The 25329-nt window shown below is 41.4% G+C and overlaps 1 protein-coding gene across 1 annotated transcript in view; it reads right to left on the bottom strand.

The window, feature by feature from the left end:
* The window catches only part of FRYL (FRY like transcription coactivator), a 358656-nt gene that overhangs the window by 264722 nt on the left and 68605 nt on the right, over positions 1 to 25329 (bottom strand). The window contains exon 3 of the mRNA XM_056557831.1: positions 14335 to 14462. The gene's annotated coding sequence lies outside the window, so the exon portion shown is untranslated. The remainder of the gene's footprint in view (positions 1 to 14334; positions 14463 to 25329) is intronic.

Consider the following 25329-nt stretch of genomic DNA (forward strand, 5'->3'; position numbering starts at 1 on the left):
AAACTGTGGTGAAATCTGGTGAGAACCTACTGTGTATGATGGGCCATAAATATTACATTATTGGTATCTTACCGCCAATCTGTCAATGTTTTACAGCACATTTCCAGTATAAGTAACTTGCTGATACTGGTGAACTGCACAGACACAGAAGTTTATATAATCTCCCACCGGGCGTTAGGGAGCTCAGGAGCCTCGCAACCCTTGACAAAGGTGATTAGTCACTGAAACGTCGGGGAGGCTTACAGTCTAGTGTTTTAGTGGCGCAGTTAAAGGGTATCAGTGACATTAATAGAGTCAGGGACCGCGGTGATACAGCGGACATTGGAGGCCCCAATGGTCCACATTACATGAATGGACAGACACCGCAGTCCGGATCTGACCTAGCTATAGAGTGTGGGAGAACCCCACACTCTAAACTCAGTCACCCAATACCACTGCAAATGTTAACATTTTCTTGGGGTACTATATATTTTAATAAAGAGAAATAAAGATATATTTTTAAAGGGAGGGTTCAAGTAAGGGTTTTCCCCGCAAGGGGGTCACCCCTTAAAGGTTGTTATTGATTAATTTGCCCTGATAACTCCCAGGGACCAATTTCTGTTATTGTAGCTTCTGTATTTGGCTTCCAAAACCTTCTGTTCTGCTGCTCATTCATTCTGACATCCACTGCTCAGGAAGGGGCATGTAGGAGGCAAGCACTGAGCCAGCCCTCATTCACCATGAATTAAAGGGGTATTCCGGGCAAAAACATTTTATCCCCTATGTGGGGCTGTGTCTCCAGTTTTGGAAACATCCGGGTTTCCGGGACTGGGCATGTGATGTCAAGCCACGCCCTCTAAATTCATGTCTATGGGAGGGGGCGTGACGGCCATCACGCCAGAGGTTTCAGAAACTGGAGGCGCAGCCCCGCATAGAATGCGGGTGCTGCAGGGAGATCGCGGGGGGTCCTATCCTTTGGATAGGGAATAAAATATTTTTGCCCAGCATACCCCTTTAACTTCCTCCCTAATCCCTAAATGTGCAATAATGGGTCTCTTAATCCAATAACTGCAGGGTGCTCTAAAACCCCCTCCTCTCTGTTTTCATGCTGCAGTCTGAGAGACAAGACAGGAGTGAGCACAGAGGAGTACTAGTCCCGTCCTCATTTCCTGGACTTTGTCCATGCCTGTGCTTCAGCTAGGACAAAGATGATGATGCAACTGGACAGGATTATGTTATGGATGGTATGGGGACCCCTAGTGGTGACATGATTTCTATAAAATGATTTTTTAAATTCATTTAAAAGGTTAATGGTTTTGCCAAGATATACAAAATATCTATCTATCTATATATATCTATATCACTGGCCAACGCATTCTCTTTATCTAGAGGAAAGAAGGTTTCTACACCAGCACATATGGGATTCTTTACTGTAAGAGCAGTGAGACTGTGAAACTCTCTGCCGGAGGATATGGTCATAGTGAACTTTATAAAAGGCCTGAATACATCTCTGGAGAGTGATAACATTACAGGTTAAGGATACCAGATCTATAGGGACAGAACATTGATCCAGGGATTTATTCTGAATATTAGTCATATTTAGGGTCGGAAAGGAATTTTCCCAGGTATGTGGCATTTGGCATCAGCCTCATAAGGTTTTTCTTTTGCCTTCCTGTGAATCAAGACAGTAGAAACACAATAGGGATATTGGTTGAACTTAATGGGCGTTTATCGTTGTTTCAACCTTATAAACTACGTTACAGGTACAGCATTATGCGCACAAAGGCGGGGGGGGGGGGGTGATTTCAAAGACTACTGTAATTTCTGTTCCAGCGATATTACACTTTTTCATTTTCAAAGGTCTCTTGTGCTTCTTTGAAAATGTATGAGAGTTCATTTTCATGCCACTTTTAGGGGGTTTTTTCGCACCAAAACTGCAGATTTTGACACAAAATTATTTTTTGCCACCAACTTTTTTTTTTCTCCACCAAAATTGCAGAGATTAGCGTCAAATTTTGAATCACGGAAATATTCTATAATTACTAGTACAAGCGATTACTGTATAAATAAAACCAGGGGCTAAATGTAAAGCAGGTGCAGTGACTAGAGATTAGCGAACTTACAGTAAATTCGATTCGTCACAAACTTCACTGCTCGGCAGTTCATGACTTTTCCTGCATAAATTATTTCAGCTTTCAGATGCTCCGGTGGCTGGAAAAGGTGGATACAGTCCTAGGAGAGAGTCTCCAGCCCACCGGAGCACCGGAAAGCTGAACTAATTTATGCAGGATAAAGTCATCAACTGTAAGTTCGCTCATCTCTAGCAGTGACCATGAAAAATAAAATTCATTTTTTTTAAACGATTGATTAAATAACACCTCCCCCGACCAAAAAAAAATAAAAAATAAATAAAGAAAACACGATAACCTATTCTGTGATTTCTACACTAGCAATAAGCTGGTGTGAAATTTTGGATGTAAAATGGACTTTCACCCCTTTGAAAATATCATGTAAAACATTAAATTTACATAGCCACGCCCACTTTTGCAAAACTGGTGTGACTAGTGTAAACTTTGGATAATTCTCATGGAAAACACTTTGAATATCTGATGGAAACTTTTTCGTGCCAAAATTTGGCGCAAAATTTGTGACGCGAAGAATTTTGAATAGGACCCCCAATGTATGCAATGTCACTGCACCAGTTCTGTTACCAGAGCGGCAGCCTATTGAGTGGCGAGTACAGGGTTTGTTTTTAACCCTATTCCTTCCAGTTAGAATTTCTTTTTTTTAAACCTCCCCGGAATCGACCTTTACCAAATAAAAGCAAGAACCAGACTACTTGCTGCTGAATTTTAGTAATATGAAAATAAAACGATTTCAGGCTAGACACACACACACACTGCGCCTCTGACATCTGTCATCATCCACCCAGATAATGACATTTCTTCAGCAAAATAAAGAAAACATGTTTTTTTCTTTTCTTATAAAAAGCCTTTGCCCTGTAAGGAGTGGCCCAAAAAGAATGACTTGGGACAAGAAAGTGAAAGTTCTCGTGGTAAACGGCTTTATAAACAACATAGCGTAGTAGGCCAAAACTAAGAGAAACAAACTACGCTAGGTTTCCTAACCGGTGTGCCTCCAGCTGTTGCAAAACTACAACTCCCAGCATGCCCGGACAGCCTTTGGCTGTCCGGGCATGCTGGGAGTTGTAGTTTTGCGAAAAAATGTATATATGTTGTCCCTACCAGGGACTGAGGTGCCTTCTAAAATATAACTTTTAATGGTGTATTTAAAAAAAAAAAAAATTTTACCGATCCACAAACAAAAAATAATAAATAATTGTAGTATCTTAAAGAAGTGATATTTACACACTATTGCGACTATTGAGACAAATGACGCGGTAGGTATAGCACCAGTGGTTAGGTACACACCATGCTATAGTACTGTAATCATAGATGATATGTTTACAATATCACATATAGTATTCAAATCCCATCCTGGATAGGATATTGACACTATCACATAGAGTATTCAACCAGTATTAATCGATATATTTTCCTTTCTCCCTCTCCCAACGCGTTTCCATGTAGGGGTTAGAGTATATAGTTATCCCCCACACTTCTTCAGGGGATTAGGTATATGGTTATAGCAGACTCTGGAGTTAGGTATCTCGTTAATATGTCACTGTGTATATCTCTTTAAAAGCAGATTTGTCAACTGATGACACCCAGAGAGTAACCACCATAGAGTAAACTGCGTCAACAAAAGCTCCGACTCTGTGATTAACTATCGCGTCCAGAGACCAGATAGGGCGTTTCTCACCATCCCGGTTAGTGCCTATAACGATAAGAAATCATGGACATCTCCCTTAGTAACCAGTAGATGACTTACCCCTCTTTGCTGTTTTTCGTGCATTAGCAAGTGGGTACTTACTGTCTACTGGATCAAATAAAGTGAGAGAGCCGGGCACTGAAAATAATAATAATATGCCCTTATTTAGAATCACATTCCGACAGAGTGTGTGGAGCATATATAGAAAATAGCCGCATAATAACTAGCAAGAAGTAGGTACTAAAGTGTTATCTGAACTACTTACATTCAATTGTTCAGGACAAAGTGCGTCTGAGTCGCTGCTGTGGCAGCGAGTACCGGAACGGTGTCCGGACTGTCTGCGTGTCAGGTGAGCACGCCGGCGTCTCCATCAAGCCGAGGCGCACCCTATTTACGTCATTGGAGGCCCGTCCCCATGACGCCGCTCAAGGGGGCGTGGTCCCCGCTCCAGTCCCGATATCGGGATAGATCGGGTTCAGCAGTATTCACACGTCGGATGCGTTATCGGCTAAGTGAGTATATAAATGAATGAATAAACACTGACTTAGGCTAAAGGCATGGAACAGGTACTAACTTTATAAATAAGATAATTATGCACAGTATAGAGTCCGTTGTGTCTCCATCTGTGCACTGTGATAGGCATCTTTAATAATCCAGTCCTGGATGTCAGTATGCCTACTACACAATTGTAACCTTCTCTCTGCATAACACATAGGTTATCAGTATATCTAGATACAGTTAATGATCACATAATAAACCGCCATAAACCAGAGTTTTAGTCCTATGTTGGTTATATAGGCAGTAAAAACAATCCTGACCCTGATCCAAGTTATTATCCCACTCCCACCCATATTTTAGATGATACATTGGAATGTTTCATAGGAGTCAATACTGGAGGACATAGTGATGTCTTAGAATACAATGTAAATACTAGTTTTCTAAATCATTGGTAAAGATGGGTACAAGAAAATGGACAACAAAAGTAGTATAAATGCATATTAGCAAATCGACTATAGAATTTATATAGATATGTAAATGTGTAAAATGGGGAATATAGTAAAGAAGAATAGTTTATGGTTTAGTGTTGTTATTTGGGGGGGGGGGGAAAATCAGAGATCCACGGAATGATTAGTGGACTGGATAACCCTATTTTAGGGAGAGAGGAGGGGGGATTAGAGTGGACCTAGGGAGACCTGTTCTAGCCCTGTTGGGTCCTAGTCTGGATCACCTCAACCTAAGCGGCATGGACGCCCTAAAAAGGGCGGTACCGAAGATCAGGAACCTCCTGTTGCACCCTAAGTTTCCCTAGCTATATGGGTGGCACCTAAATCCTTAAGATCCACTGGGATCTCCCCTGGCTACCTCAAATGGGCCACCCTTAGTGGGTCCTGTCCGTGGATCTCTTCCCAATACCTCTAAATGAAACAAGAAAACAATAATTGTTCATTAAGTCCCTTTGGGGCCATGGTTTGTAATCTGTAGATCCATTTACATTCTCGTTGCAATATAGATCTATCCCAATCTCCACCCCTCTGTAGTGGTTTAACCAAATCAATACCAATGAATTTTATATAAGATATATCACTGTTGTGCATGGTATTTATATGCATTGCGACTGGGGTATTTCTGACATTCCGGACATCCCCTACGTGCTCCAGTACTCTTCGACGAAACTCACGTATCGTTTTGCCAACGTATCTCTTGCCACATTGGCACACAGCCAAGTAAATGACCCCTCTAGAGCTACAATTGATGAAGTGCTTGATGTAGATTTTATTACCTGATTCTGTATCCTCAAAAACTTTTGTTTTGCATATATGAGAACAGGCACGGCAGTGCCCGCACTGAAAACAGCCCTTTGTGCTCCCTACCCCCAACCACGTTTTGGGAGTATCAATTTGAAGATGGCTGTGGACGAGTTTGTCTCCCACACTTGGTCCTTTACGATATGTGATTAAGGGTCTCGGTCCTATCACTTCTCTCAGGTCTGGGTCCATTCTCAATATGTCCCAGTGCCGATGGATGATGTTCTTCACCTCCTGGGACATATTGTCGAATGTCCCTATTATTCGTGTATATCTACTCTCCTCCCTTTTGGGTTTTGGTGTCAGGAGTGATGTTCTGTCCTGAGTCAGGGCAAATTTGTAGGCCTTACGTAGTATATGGTCGGGGTAGCCACGTTGGATAAAGCGATTTCTTAGATCTTTAGACTGTTGTATGAACTCCTCCCTATCTGAACAGTTCCTCCTGAGACGGAGATACTGCCCCCGCGGTATGCCCCTTTTAAGGGGCACCGGGTGGCAGCTCTCCCATCTCAGGAGGCTGTTCGTGGCTGTGGATTTTCTATAGACCGTGGTGTCCAGACTGCCCCGTGTATTCTTTTTAACCATGACGTCCAAAAAGGCAAGTTGTTTATCCTGGATCTCAAACGTAAAAGTCAAACCGATTTGGTTACGGTTCAGACAATTAACAAATTTCTCAAAATTCTCCTTACTGTCTAGCCATAAAACAAAAACATCATCAATATATCTAGACCAAAGTATAGCTTGGTTAGACAGGTCCTCTTGCTCTCCCACAAACGCTATAGTTTTGCAACAGCTGGAGGAACGCTGGTTGGAAAACACTGCCCTATTGTACGTTGAATGGATAATTACCTTTTACACATCCATTTACAGTAGAAATACAATAGTCAGAGAACAACCATTAACATGTTACAAACCAGATCCCCATAAGGATCATGTTTTATATACATGAATGATGAAGTCATTTTCCTATTGCTCATTATAGATTATTTTGAACATTCTGCAGCACCCACACAGAACACCAGATACGCCAATTAAAGACCCGATCCATGAATAGAAAAAAAAAAAAAGCAATTTTTTTTTCAAAAACAGCACCACCACCTGTCCTCAGGTTGCGTGTGGTATTACAACCTGACCATTCACTTGAATGGAACTGAGCTGCAATACCACACACAACCTGAGAACAAAAGTGGAGTTTTTTTTTTTTTTTTAGAAGAAATTAGCTTTTGTTTTTTTAACCATTAAAGCCATGGATTAATAGACCTTAAATAGGGGGCTGGACAACTAACAATATTTCAATGTATGGCCCAAGTGCTCACAAGACAAGGGGTGCAGAGTTCCCCGTTTCAATGGAGCAGTGGATTCTACTCTGGGGGACTACCGGTGAAAGCTTGACCCCTTTTCCATTCAAATGGGTGACTTGGACAACCCCATTTTTATGATAGGGGTCCTAATGGTCAGGTCTCTATCAATCAGACATTTATCAGCTATATGTAGATCGGTAATACATGTAGTTTGAGGTCCAAGACCTTCCTGATTCATAGAAAGCTTAGGCTTTGTCCTTTCCACATACTTTCCACTGCAGCTCAATTTATTAAGATTAGTTTTTGTGTTTAAAGGGGTACTCCAGGAAAAGTTAAACAGATTTGTAAATTACTTCGATTAAAAAATCTTAACCCTTTCAATAATTATCAGCTGGAGAAGTTGAGTTGTTTTCTGTCTAACAACAGTGCTCTCTGCTGACATCTCTGCTTGTCTCGGGAACTGCACAGAGTAGAAGAGGTTTACTATGGGGATTTGCTTCTAAACTGGACAGTTCCCGAGACAGGTGTCATCAGAGAGCACTTAGACAGAAAAGGACAACTCAACTTCAGCAGCTCATAAGCACTGAAAGGATTACGATTTTTTATTACAAATCTGTTTAACTTTCTGGAGCCAGTTGATATATAAAAAAAAAAAAAAGTTTTTTCCTGGATAACCCCTTTAAAGGGATACTCCAGCCCTAAGACATCTTATCCCCTATCCAAGGGGGTCCCGCCACTGGGGACCCCTGCTATCTCACATGCAGCACCCACCTCTGGGAGCTGCATGCAGCGCTGCAGCCTCGGAGTATGCTGCATCACAACTATGGGGCTGGAGTATCGTGACATCACTACTCCGCCCCCGTGTGACGTCACACCTCCAGCGGCGGGACCCCGGTGATCAGACATCTTATCCCCTATCCTTTAATCTGTTTAAGTCAGTACATGGAGAGCTGTGTACTTACTAGACTAGTAAGGGGGGGGGGGGGGGGGGTTGAACACGGCAACTTTCTTTCAAAAACAGTGCCACCTCTTCTAACTGGTAATCTGTGGTATTGCAAACTACATATACAACAACATGGTACAAGTTGAATTTTTTATTAACATATTCATGCAATTTTCTGTATAAAAATCAGTGCTGATTTAAAAGGAAATATAATAGAACAACTTGGAAAACAATCTGGAGCTTTTCTTACCAACAAAACCGAAAGGAAAAAGACGTCTATTTGCATGTGCGTCACTGTTTGTATATTCACTGCCTTCTTCCAAGAAATGTGATCTCCAAAAATAAGGAGCACATAGCCCATGCCCCTTAGATTCTATCATTTCAGGCAGGATAAAGTAGCCTGTTCTGTGTAGCCTTCAGTCTATTAAAGTATTGAGACCAAAAGGGATTATATCTGAGGATTAATAAAAACATAGCGGCTTTCATCCAAAAACAGCACCACACTTGTCCTCAGATTATAAGCGGTACTACAACTCTGCCTCATTTACTTCATTGGAACTGAGACGCAATACCACACAAACTGAGGACAATAGTGTTGCTGTTGCTGGAAGAGATCAGCTTTTTCTTTCAATCCGGGATAACCTCTTTAAGACACCAACTTGTTTAAATTACTCATAATCGGACGAAAGAAAAACCCCTATTTACTGCTGGAAGGGTAAACCTGATCATCTCCATGTCTGTAAACAAAGACAGTATCATGACTATAAGTACAGAAAACTGTTCTGATAAACCATATAAAGTCCGTCCATATGGGCTGTACACCCAGACTACGCTTATCCTGGAGCGAATAACATATTTGCTGCTCACATAAATCACACTGAATATATGTTTGGAGAGGTCAGTGTCATTTAAAATAGGTCTTCTGGTAGTTTTTATATATTTAGTATAGGCTGTAACTGGGGTGAAAGAAAAAAAAAAAAAAAAAAACAGGAACTCCCCTCTAAATTCACCGCCACTCTGGTGTCCCTTGCCAGAAGTACTGTGATGACATCACTCAAATCTGCAGCCAATCATAGTGCTCGGTGCACTATATTTGCATTTAGGGCATGCTACTGATGAGGCCAATGATTGGCAAAGCAGGCGTTTCCCATGTGACAAGATGCAAACAGGAAGCACTTTTTATCACACCCTGAGCACATACAGAATTAATATGATAGTAATTGTCCAGACATCCCATTAAAGGGGTATTCCAGGTAAAAAAAAAAAAAAAAATTATATATGAACTGGCTCCAGAAAGTTAACAGATTTGAAAATTACTTCTATCTAAAAATCTTAATCCTTCCAATAATTATCAGCTGCTGAAGTCGAGTTGTTCTTTTCTTTATGGCAACAGTGCTCTCTGCTGACATCTCTGCTTGTCTCGGGAACTGCACAGAGTAGAAGAGGTTTGCTATGGGGATTTACTTCTACTCTGGAAAGTTCCAGAGACACGTGTCAGAGAGCACTTAGACAGAAAAGAACAACTCAACTTCAGCAGCTCATAAGTACTAAAAGGATTAAGATTTTTTTTTTTAATAGAAGTCATTTACAAATCTGTTTACATTTCTGGAGTTAGTTGATATATAACCCCTTTAAAGTGGACCCAAGCCATCCACACAAATACGGCAAAGAACCTTGGAGGTCTGTAGACTACATACACTCTCATAGATCAGCCATATTTCCTAACGCTTATGCTCCCTTTACTGCGATTAACCAAGCAGACAAAACATATCTTTTATGAAATATTCAGCAGACTAAGAAGAGATAGGCTAGTCAAACAAAAGACAAGCCGGTTATTAAGGTTCATTAGAAATAAAACATTGGGGGGGGGACCAGAATATTACAATTTTTCATTTACATTCCCGTGATTTTGTGACTAATGAAACATACATGAGGCCGGTGTCATTAGACACTTCCATTTATCCCGTCAAGTCATTAACTGGATTCTCATTGATGAAAGGCTGGATCTAAATCCTCCCAATAGAGGACACCGCCGAACAATCACAGCGGCGTCTTCCCTTTTGTGCCATTGTAATTAGCGCAGTATTAGTATGCAATCCGGGCAGGGCCAAATTTACATTTTTAAAGAGGTTGTCTGGTGGTTGGAAGAAAAGGAACAAGAGCTGCAAGTGTTCTAAAATTCACAAAAATGTCTTCAATCCCGCACCAATCTAGAGCAGATGTTCAGAAGTTTTATAGACGACATGCATTGGAAGCCTATTGGCAAGTGTAAGGCTAGGTTCAGACCATGGAATCTCCATCCGTACTGGATCGGTGGGGATTGAAGACGGATTTTGTTCCAAATGCTGGCTGAGTGCTGTGGGGGTCGTGACATCATAACCACGCCCTTTGTTATGTCAAGTCACACCCCCCCCCTCAATGCATGCCTATGGGAGGGGGCGTGGCGACTGCCACGCCCCCTCCCATAGACTTGCATTGAGAGGGCGTGATGTCACGACCCCCATAGCCAGCGTTCGGAACAAAATGTTCAGAACGCTAGGGCAGTGGAGTACCCCTTTAAGCCGACTGGTTTCCTTTAATGAACCTTTTAAAAATGACCCAATAAATGTGTGGCCCTTCACTTTCCTCTGTCAGCAACCCGTCCCCGGAGTACAGGGAGATGTGCAACAAAACAGCCATGATTTCTGAGCAGCCTATGAAGCCTGTGATCTTTACATGGGGCAATGATCATTCTGTTTGTATGAAAGGCTAGGTTCAGACTACGGAATCTCCGGGCAGAAAATTTCCGCCCGGAGATTCCGAGTGCGGCCAGCGCTGACTGAATCAGTCGGCACTAGGACCGCGCGGACACTGCAGTCTCCAATGGACTGCAATGTATTCCGCGCGGATTTCCGCCTGAAGAAAGAGCAACGCCATTCTTCAGGCAGAAATTTCCAAGCAGATTTTCCGTTCACAAATTCCGCTTCACAAATTCCGAAGTGTGAATTTGTGAACGGAAACCCATTCACTATACAGTACATTTTAGCAAGCGGAATTTTCCCTTTTTGAAATTGCAGGCGGAAATTCCGTAGTTTGAACCTAGCCTTACAGCCAGTGAGAAGATTGTGTGAACAATGGATAATATGTTAATGCACTGAACCCCACAGACAGTCTGGAAGCTGGGACAACATAACCTCTAGGACCGACATTAACTCATTACAGATTTGTGCAGTTAATCCAATCTGCTCAGACTATCGCCATGTAAATTCGTTTTCTATTTTGTAGATTTTGCAGCAGTTCCATAAGCACGGATTCCCATTGGAAACATTCGGACGTGTATTTGCTATGTTCACACAGGCGACAACACAAAAGCCACAAAAACATAAAAAATAAATGCCTAAAAAAACAAGCAGTTTTCAGCTCCCATAGACTTTAAAGTGACATGTGACTTCTTCAGCACAGTTCAACATTGAAGCTCACTTTGAATTCAACTGGACAGTGGGATGCATACTGCGGACCTCCACTTGTAGCAAAACTACAAATCCCAGCATGCTTGGAGCTAGTTTTGCAACAGCTTGAGGTGCAGAATTTAAAGGGGTACTCCGGTGAAAACCTTTTTTCTTTTAAATCAACTGGTAGCAGAAAGTTAAACATATTTGTAAATTACTTCTATTAAAAAAATGTAATCCTTCCAGTACTTATTAGCTGCTGAATACTACAGAGGAAATTATTTTCTTTTTGGAATGCTCTCTGATGACATCACGAGCACAGTTCTCTCTGCTGACATTATAATAATAATAATAACGCTTTATTTATTGTTGACCTTAGTGGGATTTGAACCCAAGTCCCCAGCACTGCAAGGCAGCAGTGCTAACCACTGAGCCACCATGCTGCCCTTAGCATACATCTGCTATGCATGGTTGCTAAAATGGACAGAGATGTCAGCAGAGAGCACTGTGCTCGTAATGTCATCAGTGTTCCAAAAAGAAAGGAATGTCCTCTGTAGCATTCAGCAGCTAATAAGTACTGGAAGGATTAAGATTTTTTAATAGAAGTAATTTACAAATATGTTTAACTTTCTGCCACCAGTTGATTTAAAAGAAAAAAGGTTTTCACTGTAGTACCTCTTTAAAGACCAAAAATGCCTAAACAGAAAAGAATAAAAATAACAGCACATCCAAAAACCATGCTGATTTGATTTTCCATATGGCTTATATAACCGTATGACCATAACCTTTCAAGCTAATTCCAACACTAACACACAGCAATTGCACTTAAAAATAAAACCCTGATTTCTCATCCTTTAGTGTTAGACTGGTGGCGGTATGGTCTCTACCAATCAGAAAACCAGTGGAGCATTGGGGCTCCCCTTCTTGCTCATCCAGGCATAGTAGTTGCTATGTCAGCCACTGCTGCTCATATGATGGTCAATGAGGATGAGCGGCAGTTCCCGTCAAAGCTGCCATGCCTAGATAAACAATGAAGAGGCCCAAGTGCTTCATTTTCTTGCTTGCCAGGGGTCAACGGATCAAACATTAATGGACGATTCTAATGTTTCAATCTCAGAAAACACCTCAAAATCTAAAGTGCTTCAATTATGGCATATTCCAATCTACTGTCTGCAATCTGCCAATGAAGATTCTTATTAATATCCAGAGGCTAAAACATCCACAATCCTGTGTTTGAGAGGCAGAAAGATGCATCTGGCCTGATAGACAAACAGATGATCATGGCAAGACCGAAAGCTGTACGGCGTGGAAAAAATGTCGGTATCCTACCATAAAAGACAGAAAGCTGTACGGCGTGGAAATGTTGGTATCCTACCATGAAAGACAGAAATGCTCACATGGCTCCCCTGAAATAACCTGAAAATTATGATTACGAAAGTAAGGCTGGGTCCACACTACGTTTTGTCCCATACGGGAGCGCATACGGCAGGAGGGAGCTAAAACCTCGCGCTCCCGTATGTGACCGTATGCGCTCCCGTATGCCATTCACTTCAATGAGCCGACCGGAGTGAAACGTTCGGTCCGGTCGGCTCATTTTTGCGCCGTATGCGCTTTTACAACCGGACCTAAAACCGTGGTCAACCACGGTTTTAGGTCCGGTTGTAAAAGCGCATACGGCGCAAAAATGAGCCGACCGGACCGAACGTTTCACTCCGGTCGGCTCATTGAAGTGAATGGCATACGGGAGCGCATACGGTTACATACGGGAGCGCGAGCTTTTAGCTCCCTCCTGCCGTATGCGCTCCCGTATGGGACAAAACGTAGTGTGAACCCACCCTAATAATGAATAAACATTTACTGAAAATCTGCTGAAAATCTGCTGAAAATCAGACACTGTATTTAAATTGTGGTTCAAATGGCAGAATTTCCGCTTGTGGAATTCCGCCTCAAATTAAAGCCCATAGACTTCTAAGGCGGAATCCCACAAGCGGAAATTCAGAAGTGTGAATGGGAGTGCGGAATCCCATAGAAGTCTATGGGCTTTGAGGTGGAATTCAGCAAGCGGTAATCCTGCCATGAGAATAGACCCCAAGATATCAACAGATCACAGTGACTGCATCAAAAGGTTGTGCAACAAAGTTTATGTTCAAGAACCATCATTCTTGTCCAGGCCAGAGATATATATATATATATATATATATATATATATATATATATATATATATATATATATATGTTTTATTTTTAAAGGACATCTGCAGCGAAAACAACTTATCCCCCATCCACAGAATAGGGGATAAGTGTCAGATCGTGGGGGGTCTGACCGCTGGGACTGCCTGCGATCTCCCGAATGAGGCCCCTGCATTGCCGCACTGTACGCCGGCTAATTGCATAACGTTGACCTCAGTGAGATTGACTGTACACCCCTCCCCATACAGCTCTATGGTAGAGGCGGGGAGGCACAAACGCTGCATTTTGGAGGGGGCGTGTCAACCACAACGTCCTGTTGCGTCCGACACGCCTCCTGCACGGGAGATCTGCGGCAGAGCTGCGACCCCGTGCAGGAGATCGCGGGGGGTCCCAGCGTTCAGACCCCCGCAGTCAGACACTTATCCCCTATCCTGTGGATACGGAAGCAGTAGTTTTCACCACACTTTTCCTTTAATGATTCTGTTGAATCACAATTAAAAAGCAATGTCTGATTTTCCTCAGTTAACCGTCAGCACATTTCTATTCATTAGCACTTTGGTCAGTTTGGGCGTTTCTGTCTTTAATGGGAGAGCACCAAGAGTTGTGTATTTACCTTGAGGCTAATGTATCCACCACTCAGTTGTGGGCAGTATTTAGTATCTACAGGTTTCAGCCTCATGATAAAAACAAGATTGTTTTCATTCACTTAAAGCAAGAAATAGTGAAAAATAAAATGTATAATTATCTGAGGAAAAAAACTTTACAGAAGAGGATAAATTGAAGCTTTATCTTTATTTTAAGGGGAAAGGTAGAATAGCTAGAATTGGTGTAAAAAGTGTCATCAGTAGTCTGCTTACATGCTTGCAGTCAGGTGGAGGCGCCTTGCTGGAGTTCAGTGCATCTATCTTAATCTCGGGAAGTCGGAGCAGAAGAGCTGAGTAGGCAGCCAGGCGAGGAACCATCAGAACTCAGTGAGCTGCAGCAGCTAGAGAGGAGAGGAACATATACATCAATTACTGGGACATATAACGTATTCAAGTAGTCACTGCATAACATACAGGAATATAAAGATGTCTACCTGGCATACATAGCTACTCTACAGCCAGAGCTCCACATCCAGATATGAAGAGCGGATCCATCTGCATTGTGCTGACAGACACACCTTAGCTTAAAGGGGTACTCTGGTGGAATTTTTATTTTTTTTTAAATAAACTGGTGCCAGAAAGTTAAAGGGGTTATCCAGGAATAAACTTTTTTTTACATATACATATATATATATATATATATATATATATATATATATATATATTAGGGGTGTGAATCGCCAATAATTTGGCGATTCGATTCGAATTGCGATACCAGGGTGGCGATTCGATATATCGCAATATATCGCGATACTGTCATGTTGGCGATATATCACGATATATCGCGATATTCCCTATTAAAAGCTTGGGGAAACTTATTCTAGCTGAGAAAGAACAAGATCCCGCGAGAGTTGTCCTGTGAATGCGTACGTTCTCCTTCCTGTTTGTTCTGTAGTCTGTAGTCTCGCGGTAGCAGCCTGCGAGTGGGACAGAGCTGATAACAGGTACACTGCCAACTAGTGGTCAGGAGTTTAAGTGTTATAAAAAAAAAATAAGACAGACAAATAGGACTGTGACTCAGTGAGTGAAATACAGTAAATGTTAATTATAATAATTTATAAAAAAAAAATCGATTCTCAGAATTTTAAAATCGATTCAGTATCGCAGAACAAAAAATCGCGATAATCGCGCGAATCGATTTTTTCTTACATCCCTAATATATATATATATATACACATACATACATATACACACACACACACATATATATATATATATATATATATATATATATATATATATATACATATACATATATATATATATATCTCAACTGGCTCCAGAAAGTTGAACAGATTTGTAAATTAATTAAAAAAAAAAAAATCTTAATCCTTCCAGTACTTATGAGCTGTTGAAGTTGAGGAGTTCTTTTGATGACACCTAGAATTGTCCAGAGCAGAATCAAATCCCCATAGCAAACCTCTTCTACTCTATGCAGTTCCAGAGACAAGCAGAGATGTCAGCAAAGAGCAATGTTTCCAGACTGAAAAGAACACACACACACACACACACATATATTATATATATATATATATATATATATATATATATATATATATATATATATATATATATAAATAAATTAAAAAAGTTTTTTCCTGAAATACCCCTTTAAATAGATTTTTAAATTACTTCTATTAAAAAATCATTATCCTTCCAGTACTTATTAGCAGCTGTATGAGGAAATTCTTCGCTTTTTGAATTTCTTTTTTGTCTTGTTCACAGTGCTCTCTGCAGACACCTCTGTCCGTATCAGGAACTGTCCAGAGCATAGGATTGCAGTGGGGATTTTCTCCTGCTCTGGATAGTTCCTGATACAGGCATCGGGTGTCAGCAGAGAGCACTGTGGAGAGACAAAAGAAATTCAAAAAGAAAAGAATTTCCTCTGTAGTATACAGCTGCTAAAAAGTACTGGAAGGATAAAGATTTTTTTTAATAGAAGTAATTTACAAATCTGTTTCACTTTCTGGCACCAGTTGATTAAAAATAAACAAAAATTTTCCACCGAAGTACCCCTTTAAATCCTAGCACAGTATTTCCATAACAGGGTGCCTCCAGATGTTACAAAACTACAACTCCTAGCATGCCTGGACAGCCTTTGGCTGTCCAGGCATGCTGGGAGTTGTAGTTTTGCAAGATCTGGAGGCACGCTGGTTGGCAGACACTGTCCTAGCACATAAGGACAAAACTTTTCTACACTACTGTACAGTCCTGTACCTTTCACACATATCAGCAGAACAGGTTTCTGGGATACGTGAGGTTAGCTAAATTGGGCAGCCAGCACTACTGGAGGGGTCATAGAATGTGAATTGGACATGAGGGAAGATTTATCAAAACCTGTCCGGAGTAAACGTTTCGGAGTTGTCCATAGCAACCAATCAGATCGCTTTTATTTTTTAAAAGGCCTCTGAAAATGAAAGAAGAGATCTGATTGGTTGCTATGGGCAACTCAGCAACTTTTCCTCTGCACAGGTTTTGATAAATCTCCCCCACATGATTTGTACAAGATAAGTTCATCAAAGTGTGGGCAAAGTTACTTAACATAGTTTCCTAATTGTAATTCAACAATTTCAACAGTCCAACAATTCAAAAAAAGATTCTAACAATTTAATACAAGTGACACCACAATTCAACAATCTATGTATGAAGCGACACCACAATTCAACAATCTATGTATGAAGGGACACCACAATTCAACAATCTATGTATGAAGGGACACCACAATTCAACAATCTATGTATGAAGGGACACCACAATTCAACAATCTATGTATGAAGCGACACCACAATTCAACAATCTATGTATGAAGCGACACCACAATTCAACAATCTATGTATGAAGCGACACCACAATTCAACAATCTATGTATGAAGCGACACCACAATTCAACAATCTATGTATGAAGGGACACCACAATTCAACAATCTATGTATGAAGCGACACCACAATTCAACAATCTATGTATGAAGCGACACCACAATTCAACAATCTATGTATGAAGCGACACCACAATTCAACAATGTATGAAGTGACACCACAATTCAACAATCCATGTATGAAGTGACACCACAATTCAACAATGTATGTATGAAGTGGCACCACAATTCAACAATGTATGTATGAAGTGACACCACAATTCAACAATCCATGTATGAAGTGACACCACAATTCAACAATCCATATATGAAGTGACATCACAATTCAACAATGTATGAAGTGACACCACAATTCAACAATCTATGTATGAAGTGACACCACAATTCAACAATGTATGAAGTGACACCACAATTCAACAATCCATGTATGAAGTGACACCACAATTCAACAATCCATGTATGAAGTGACACCACAATTCAACAATGTATGAAGTGACACCACAATTCAACAATTAGAACACATGACAAGGTGAACCACATCATACATCCTTATTGCTATTTTCCAAACACAACTTTTACAGACAAGTACACCCCCTTTTCTAATCTTTTTTTTTCTTCTTTTAAATCTAAATAGGTACCAAATTTTGAGCGACTTAAAAGGAAAACGGTCACCCGTTAACCCGCACTATAAGCCGATACACCGGGTTATAGTGCGGGTGAACAGGAGACCGATGCAGGGTCAATTACTGCTATACAGAGGTCCCTCAAGTTACAATATTAATAGGTTCCAGGACGACCATTGTATGTTGAAACCATTGTATGTTGAGACCTCTATGGAAACCTGGTAATTGGTTCTGAAACCCCAAAATGTCATCCGACAAATAGGAAAAAGTGAGGATTAAAGATAAATAAGTAGATAACTAATATAGATAAAGCAAATCCTTACATATAAAAGTAAGAAAGATCTGCTGGAAGCTGTAATCACTGTCTATGTAGAGGACAGGAGCTTCTTCAGGGTCCTGTACAGTATACAGTGTCCTAAAAATGTAATGGAGCCGCCCTCACCTGGTGTCCAAAGGAGCAGCTAACTGTGGCACAGGTTAAAGGGGTACTCCGCCCCTGGCATCTTATCCCCTATACAAAGGATTGGGGATAAAATGTTAGATCGCCGCGGTCCCGCTGCTGGGGACCCCGGGGATCGCCACTGCGGGACCCCGCCATCATTACTGCACAGCGCGAGTTCGCTCTGTGCGTAATGACGGGCGATACAGGGGCCGGAGCAGCGTGACGTCATGGCTCCGCCCCTCATGGCATCACGGCCCGTCCCCTTAATGCAAGTCTATGGCAGGGGGCGTGAAGACCGCCACGCCCCCTCCCATAGACTTGTATTGACGGGGGTGGACCGTGACGTCACGAGGGGCGGAGCAGTGACGTAACAATGCTCCGGCCCCTGTATTGCCCGTCATTACGTGCAGAGCGATCTCACTCTGCGCAGTAATGATAGCGGGGTGCTGCAGCAGCGATCCCCGGGGTCCCCAGCAGCGGGACCGCGGCGATCTGATATCTTATCCCCTATCCTTTGTATAGGGGATAAGATGTCTAGGGGCGGAGTACCCCTTGAAGAGTAGTACAGAGCATGTAATACCACCCTGTACTGTAGGGGGCGCTACCAGACAGGAATTCAGTGATTACACAATACAGGGGTTTTACCAGTAAAATGCCCATTCTGATTGGTCAGTTCTTCCAGCCATTGACATTTCACAGATCTGGACTGTCTGTACATTGTATGTTGAGTCTGGTTTCAAGTTACAATGGTCCAGAAAAGACCATTGTATGTTGAAACTGATGTATGTTGAGGCCATTGTAAGTTGAGGGATCACTGTACCTACCTACAGTCCGGAGTCCCGCTCCTCTGAAGGTCCCCCTCTTCCAGCACGGACTTGCACTCTTGAGGTGGGCTCACAGGCTAGATTTAAATATTCATAAGCGCCGGTCATGTGAGCGCTCAGTAGGTACGAGCGCTCACGTGACCAGCGCTTATGAATATATAAATCTAGACGGTGGGCCCACCTCAAAGCACAAATCAGTGCTGGAAGAGGGGACCTTCGGGGGATCGGGGCTCCGAACTGCAGGTAGGTATAGGAGTCCGAGACCCCGCATCGGTCTCCTGTGCACTATAACCCAGTTTATTGGGTTATAATGCGGGTGAACTGGTGACTGCTTTCCTTTAATGGTTAATTTTTTTATCATTCTTCATAACAATCGGAACTCTGGTTTTTTGACATATAGCTCAAAATCCCCCGTATTAGATACAGTATAAATATACCATGCTGGCTTCCATTAACCTCAGCTTAGGAGCTCATTGTTTAGCCAGCTGCACATGTGGGTATTAAAGGGGCACTCCATTGAAAAACTTTTTTTTCCTCTGAACTGGTGCCAGAAAATGATACAAATTTATGAATTTCTTTTATTTAAAAATCTTAAAGGGGTACTCCGGTGGAAAACTTTTTTTTTTTTTTTTTTTTTTTTTAAATCAACTGGTGCCAGAAAGTGAAACAGATTTGTAAATTACTTTTATAAAAAAAATCTTTATCCTTCCAGTACTTCTTAGCAGCTATATACTGCAGAGAAAATTACTTTCTTTTTTTCTTCTGTCCACGGTGCTCTCTGCTGACACCTCTGTCCGTGTCAGGAACCTTGCAGAGCAGGCACAAATCCCCAAAGCAAACCTATGCTGCTCTGGACAGTTCCTGATACAGACAGAGGTGTCCGCAGAGAGCACTGTGGAAAGTAAAAAAGAAATCCAAAAACAAAAATAACTTCCTCTGTAATATACAGCCACTAATAAGTACTGTAAGGATAAAGATTTTTTTTTTTAATAGAAGTAATTTACAAATCTGTTCAACTTTCTGGCACCAGTTCATTTAAAAAAAGAAATAAAAAAAAGTTTTCCACCGGAGCCTTTCATTACTTTATTTCCAGTCTGATCACAGTGCTCTCTGCCTTTTGTCCGTTTCAGGAACTGTCTAGAGCAGGAGCAAATCCCCATAGCTCCGAACAGTTCCTGACATGGACAGAGATGGAAGCAGAGAGCACTGTGGTCAGAGTGAAAAGAACTACATGACTTCCCCTGGAGCATACAGCAGCAAATAAGTACTGGAAGGATTAGGATTTATAAATAGAAGACATTTTCAAATCTAAACTTTCTGGCACCAGTTGATTTGAAAACTTTTGAACTGTAACTAGTTGTAGTCAGCCAGCATGGTATAGTTAACGTTCCTGTCTACGTAGTAGATTAAGAAACTCACTTTAGACCAACAAACTAAAGTGTGTGTTGGCTGTCTATTTAAAGACTGTTCTCACTTTTGTTAATTCTCTTTTATCCGGTTTCGGTTGTCATTTAAAGGGGTATTCTCATTTTACAACATTAAAGGGGTTATCCAGGAAAAAAACTTTTTTTTTTTACATATCAACTGGCTCCAGAAAGTTAAACAGATTTGTAAATTACTTCTATTAAAAAATCTTAGTCCTTTCAGTACTTATGAGCTTCTGAAGTTAAGGTTGTTCTTTTCTGTCTAAGTAATCTGTGATGACACCTGTCTCGGGAAACGCCCAGTTTAGAAGAAAATCCCCATAGCAAACCTCTTCTAAACTGGGTGTTTCCCGAGACGCGTGTCATCAGAGAGCACTTAGACAGAAAAGAACAACCTTAACTTCAGAAGCTCATAAGTACTGAAAGGATTACGATTTTTTTTTTTAATAGAAGTGATTTACAAATCTGTTTAACTTTCTAGAGCCAGTTGATGTATATAAAAAAAAAAAAAAAGTTTTTTTCTGGAATACCCCTTTAACCCCTATTTGCAGATTAGGGCAAACTAGCAGATCAGTGGGGGTTGTTCTGAAGGCTCAGAAATAAAGCGCCGGGCGTGCTTGCACTGTGCGCTTCATTCTAGGCTACAATGTTCATGGGAGCAGCACGAACCCCAAAGGTCTGACCCCACCGATCTGTAGGTTATTCCATAGCCTGTGGCTAGGGCAGTGTTTTCCAGACAGTGTGTCTTCAGCTGTTGCAGAAGTACAACTCTTAGCATATTGATTAGAGATGAGCAAACTTACAGTAAATTCGATTCGTCACAAACTTCTCGGGTCGGCAGTTGATGACTTATCCTGCATAAATTAATTCAGCTTTCAGAAGCTCCGGTGGGCTGGAAAAGGTGGATACATTCCTAGGAGACTCTTTCCTAGGACTGTATCCACCTTTTCCAGCCCACGGGAGCACCTGAAGGCTGAACTAATTTATGCAGGATAAAGTCATCAACTGCCGAGCCGAGAAGTTCGTGACGAATGGAATTTATTGTAAGTTCGCTCATCTCTAATATTGATGACTGATGGAAACAGGACAAACCCATTATAAAGCTATAGGACTGACCAATCATAAAGCCTGTAAAATACACAAAATAAAACAGAGCAGCAATATCTAGCCCAGTGTTTCCCAACCAGTGTGCCTCCAGCTGTTGCAAAACTACAACTCCCAGCATGCCCGGACAGCCAAAGGCTGTCCAGGCAGGCTGGGAGTTGTAGTTTTGCAACAGCTGGAGGCACACTGGTTGGGAAACAAAAGCAGTCCGGGCATGCTGGGAGTTGTAGTTTTGCAACAGCTGGAGGCACACTGGTTGGGAAACACTGATCTAGCCGAGGTGAGCATGTACCAGCAGATGTAAATAACTAAAAGAATGCAGTGCTCACCTAAGTGACGTGGCCTCCTCATACAGCTGATCAGGGGGGTTCTCAAGAGTTGGTAACCCCAAAGCAGCTGTCTACATATGGGGAGACCCTTCCTTTTAGAGGAGACTCTAGTGTGGTTAATATGAACGTTTTCTTTAGCCTGGAGGAGGGTGATATTAGATATCCTAAAAGTAAAGGAATTTCCTAATATGTGTCTATTCCTTCTAGATAAAACAAGATCATAACAAGTTGTGTAACAAGGTAGTAATCTAGTAGGTTTCCGGTAATTTCAGGGTAAATAACACCGCGTATGAGGTTTCTTGTTTGACCATTCCAGGCAAAGAAAGTCAAGAATGATTTAAGATGGATTGAAGACAACAACTCCACCTGCAGGACATGTACATATGTGCAAAGGGGATTATTCCAAGACTCAAGCAGAGTTAGGGTGCATGCACACCACGCTTTTGTTATACAGTTCCCGTATACGGTTTTAAGTTAAAAACTGTACAGAACCGTATAGAAAACCGTATGCATTGACTTACATTGTAAACCATATGAAAAACGCATCATCCGGTTTAGTCCGTTTTGCATCTTATACAGTTTTGTCCGTTTTTTTTTTTACCCGTACCCAAAACTGTAGTCTACCACGATTTTTTGGTCCGGGTGAAAAACCGTATACGTTTTTTTTTTTTTTTTTGTTTTTTTTTTAAACATGGGAGTCAATGGGAAATGTACAGAACTGTATGTGTGTACAGTTCCATCCGGCTTTCACCATACGCTTTTTGACTTTGCAGTTTTTTTTCTTGGAATTTCAAACAAGTGAAACTTTATTCAAAACTTTATTCAAAATGGAGCGAAAAGTTAAAAACTTTTATTAAAAAAAGGATGCAACCAGACATCATTTTTCAAACCGTATACGTTTTTTAACCATATACGGGTTGAAATTTGTACACACGTTTTAACACAGTTTAGTCAGGTTTTAAGAATTTGTTTTTGTCCATCAAAAACCTGATACGGGAACTGTATTGCAAAAATGTGGTGTGTGTGCACCCTTAAGGCTCTGTTCAGACCTGGTTTAAACACACACACACACTGTCTGCATATATAGGGAATATGTTCTAATACATACAACAGATTTAGAGCTCAGACATACGCAGCTGTACGCTATACTGTTGCATATTTCGCCCATTAACTCCAAAATAATAATGTAAGAGTTGGTAGCAGGATCTGAGCGAAGACCACACTGATGTGCAATTCAATTGTCGCAACCGATTTCTTTGGAACATTAGAAAGAACTGCTCCACTTCTTCTGTGACAACATTTTCAAGCAGTTTCCCATTTTAGTAGGAGACAGATGGATGTGTCTAAAAGGGGTACTCCCGTGGAAAATTTTATTTTTTTAAATCAACTGGTGCCAGAAAGTTAAACAGATTTGTAAATCACTTCTATAAAAAAAAGTCTTAATCCTTCCAGTACTTTTTAGGGGCCGTATACTAAAGAGAAATCCAAAAAGAAATGCATTTCCTGTGATGTCCTGACCACGGTGCTCTCTGCTGACCTCTGCTGTCCATCTTAGGAACTGTCCAGAGAAGCATATGTTTGCTATGGGGATTTTCTCCTTCTCTGGACAGTCACACGGGGGCGGAGTCCTGACGTCACAGACTTCCGTTCCCGTAGTCGCGACTCAGACCCTCCAGCGCTTCCGCACAAAAAAACAGGTGGGTGCCGCATGCAATACTGCGGGGTCCCCAGCGGCGGGACCCCCGAGATCAGACATCTTATCCCCTATCCTTTGGATAGGGGATAAGATGTCTAGGGTGGGAGTACCCCTTTAAAGGGGAACTCTGCTTCTCAGCGGCCCCTTCCTATAAACTTGCATTGAGGGGGTGGGGCGTTACATCATGAGGGGGCGGGGTTATGACATCATGAGCTCCCGGTGCAGGCTCCAGCGTTCGGAACAGTTTGTTTCATACGCTGAGCAGAGGAGTACCACTTTAGGGTCTACAGCCTGAGAGTTTTTAAGTGTCTTCCAGGCACAGATAATGTATCACTGCATCATGCTACCTACAGAAGGAGGACCCAGTGCTCAGTGTGGGAACAAGGAAAGGAGAGTTTTAGGGTTTATTCTGGCACAAAGAATGTATCTATCTGTAAGGCTTCTACCCACCCATTCAGCAACCTAGAGATGTTAGGAGGCATTATCAATGCATGGGGGACATTAAAGAGGTATGGGGGCAAAAAAGAGGGCATTATTACTGTATGGGGGAGCAAGGATGTGGAGTTTGCATGGAAACTAGTGCTGTCTAGCTGATTCCGAGAAATTGTGGAAAAAAAAGCCACGACCATCTGGGCAAGATAGATAGAAAAAAACCAAAAGAAAGAAAAATGAACACAAATCAGTAAACCTCACCTTTAAAGGGGTATTCCAGGAAAAAAAAACTGATTTAAATCAGTTTAAATCAGTTAAAAAGATTTGTAAATTATTTCTATTAAAAAATCTTAATCCTTTCAAGAATTATTAGCTGCTGAAGTTGAGTTGTTGTTTTCTGTCTGGCAACAGTGCTCTCTGCTGACATCTCTGCTTGTCACGGGAACTGCACAGAGTAGAAGAGGTTTGCTATGGGGATTTGCTTTTAAACTGGGCGTTTCCCGAGACACGTGTCATCAGAGAGCACGTAGACAGAAAAGAACAACTCAACTTCAGCAGCTCATAAGTACTGAAAGGATTAAGATTTTTTAATAGAAGTAATTTACAAATCTGTTTAACTTTCTGGAGCCAGTATATATATATATATATATATATATATATAAGTTTTTTCCTGGATAACCCCTTTAAGTCACAGGATGCAATATACGACAAACCCAAGCAGTGTTCAACAGACCCCCACTGTTTTGGTTTTTTATACAGGGAGTCATTTGCATTATGTTATGGGAATTGCACACATGTATGGGTAAATACTAAAAGAAAATAAAGTTCTGATTATGCCATGTAAGTGTGTCCTGCCTGGGAACATTCCTCCACGTGAGTTGAAATGATGTGGAAACAAGACATTTGTCACTTTGTAATAATTCGTGTTTACAGTTGAACCTAAAAAGTGATCCAACAGCGTCACCACTGTGAAAGACTTCCTGCAAAATCACAGCCCAAAATACAACCTTAAAAGGTCATATCTATTAAACTTCGGCTTCCCAAACAACGCACAACATGCAACGTATAATCCCAAAATTAACTGCTTCATATACCTCGCTGACACACAGCAGGGAGAGTATATATATCTACATACACTATAATACAGAGGTCCCTGACGTTACAATATTAATTGGATCCAGGACGACCATTGTATGTTGAGACCATAACTCTATGGAAACCTGGTAATTGGTTCTGAAGCCACCAAAATGTCATCTGAAAATAGGAAAAAGTGAGGATTAAAGAAAAATAAGTAGATAAGTAATAGAGATAAAGCAAATCCTTACATATAAAAGTAAGAAAGATCTGCTGGGAGCTGTAATCACTGTCTATGTCAGTGTTTCCCAACCAGGGTGTCTCCAGCTGTTGCAAAACTACAACTCCCAGCATGCCCGGACAGCCGTTGGCTGTCCGGGCATG

The sequence above is a fragment of the Hyla sarda genome, chromosome 1 (genome assembly GCF_029499605.1).
Source record: "Hyla sarda isolate aHylSar1 chromosome 1, aHylSar1.hap1, whole genome shotgun sequence".
NCBI lineage: Eukaryota > Metazoa > Chordata > Amphibia > Anura > Hylidae > Hyla > Hyla sarda.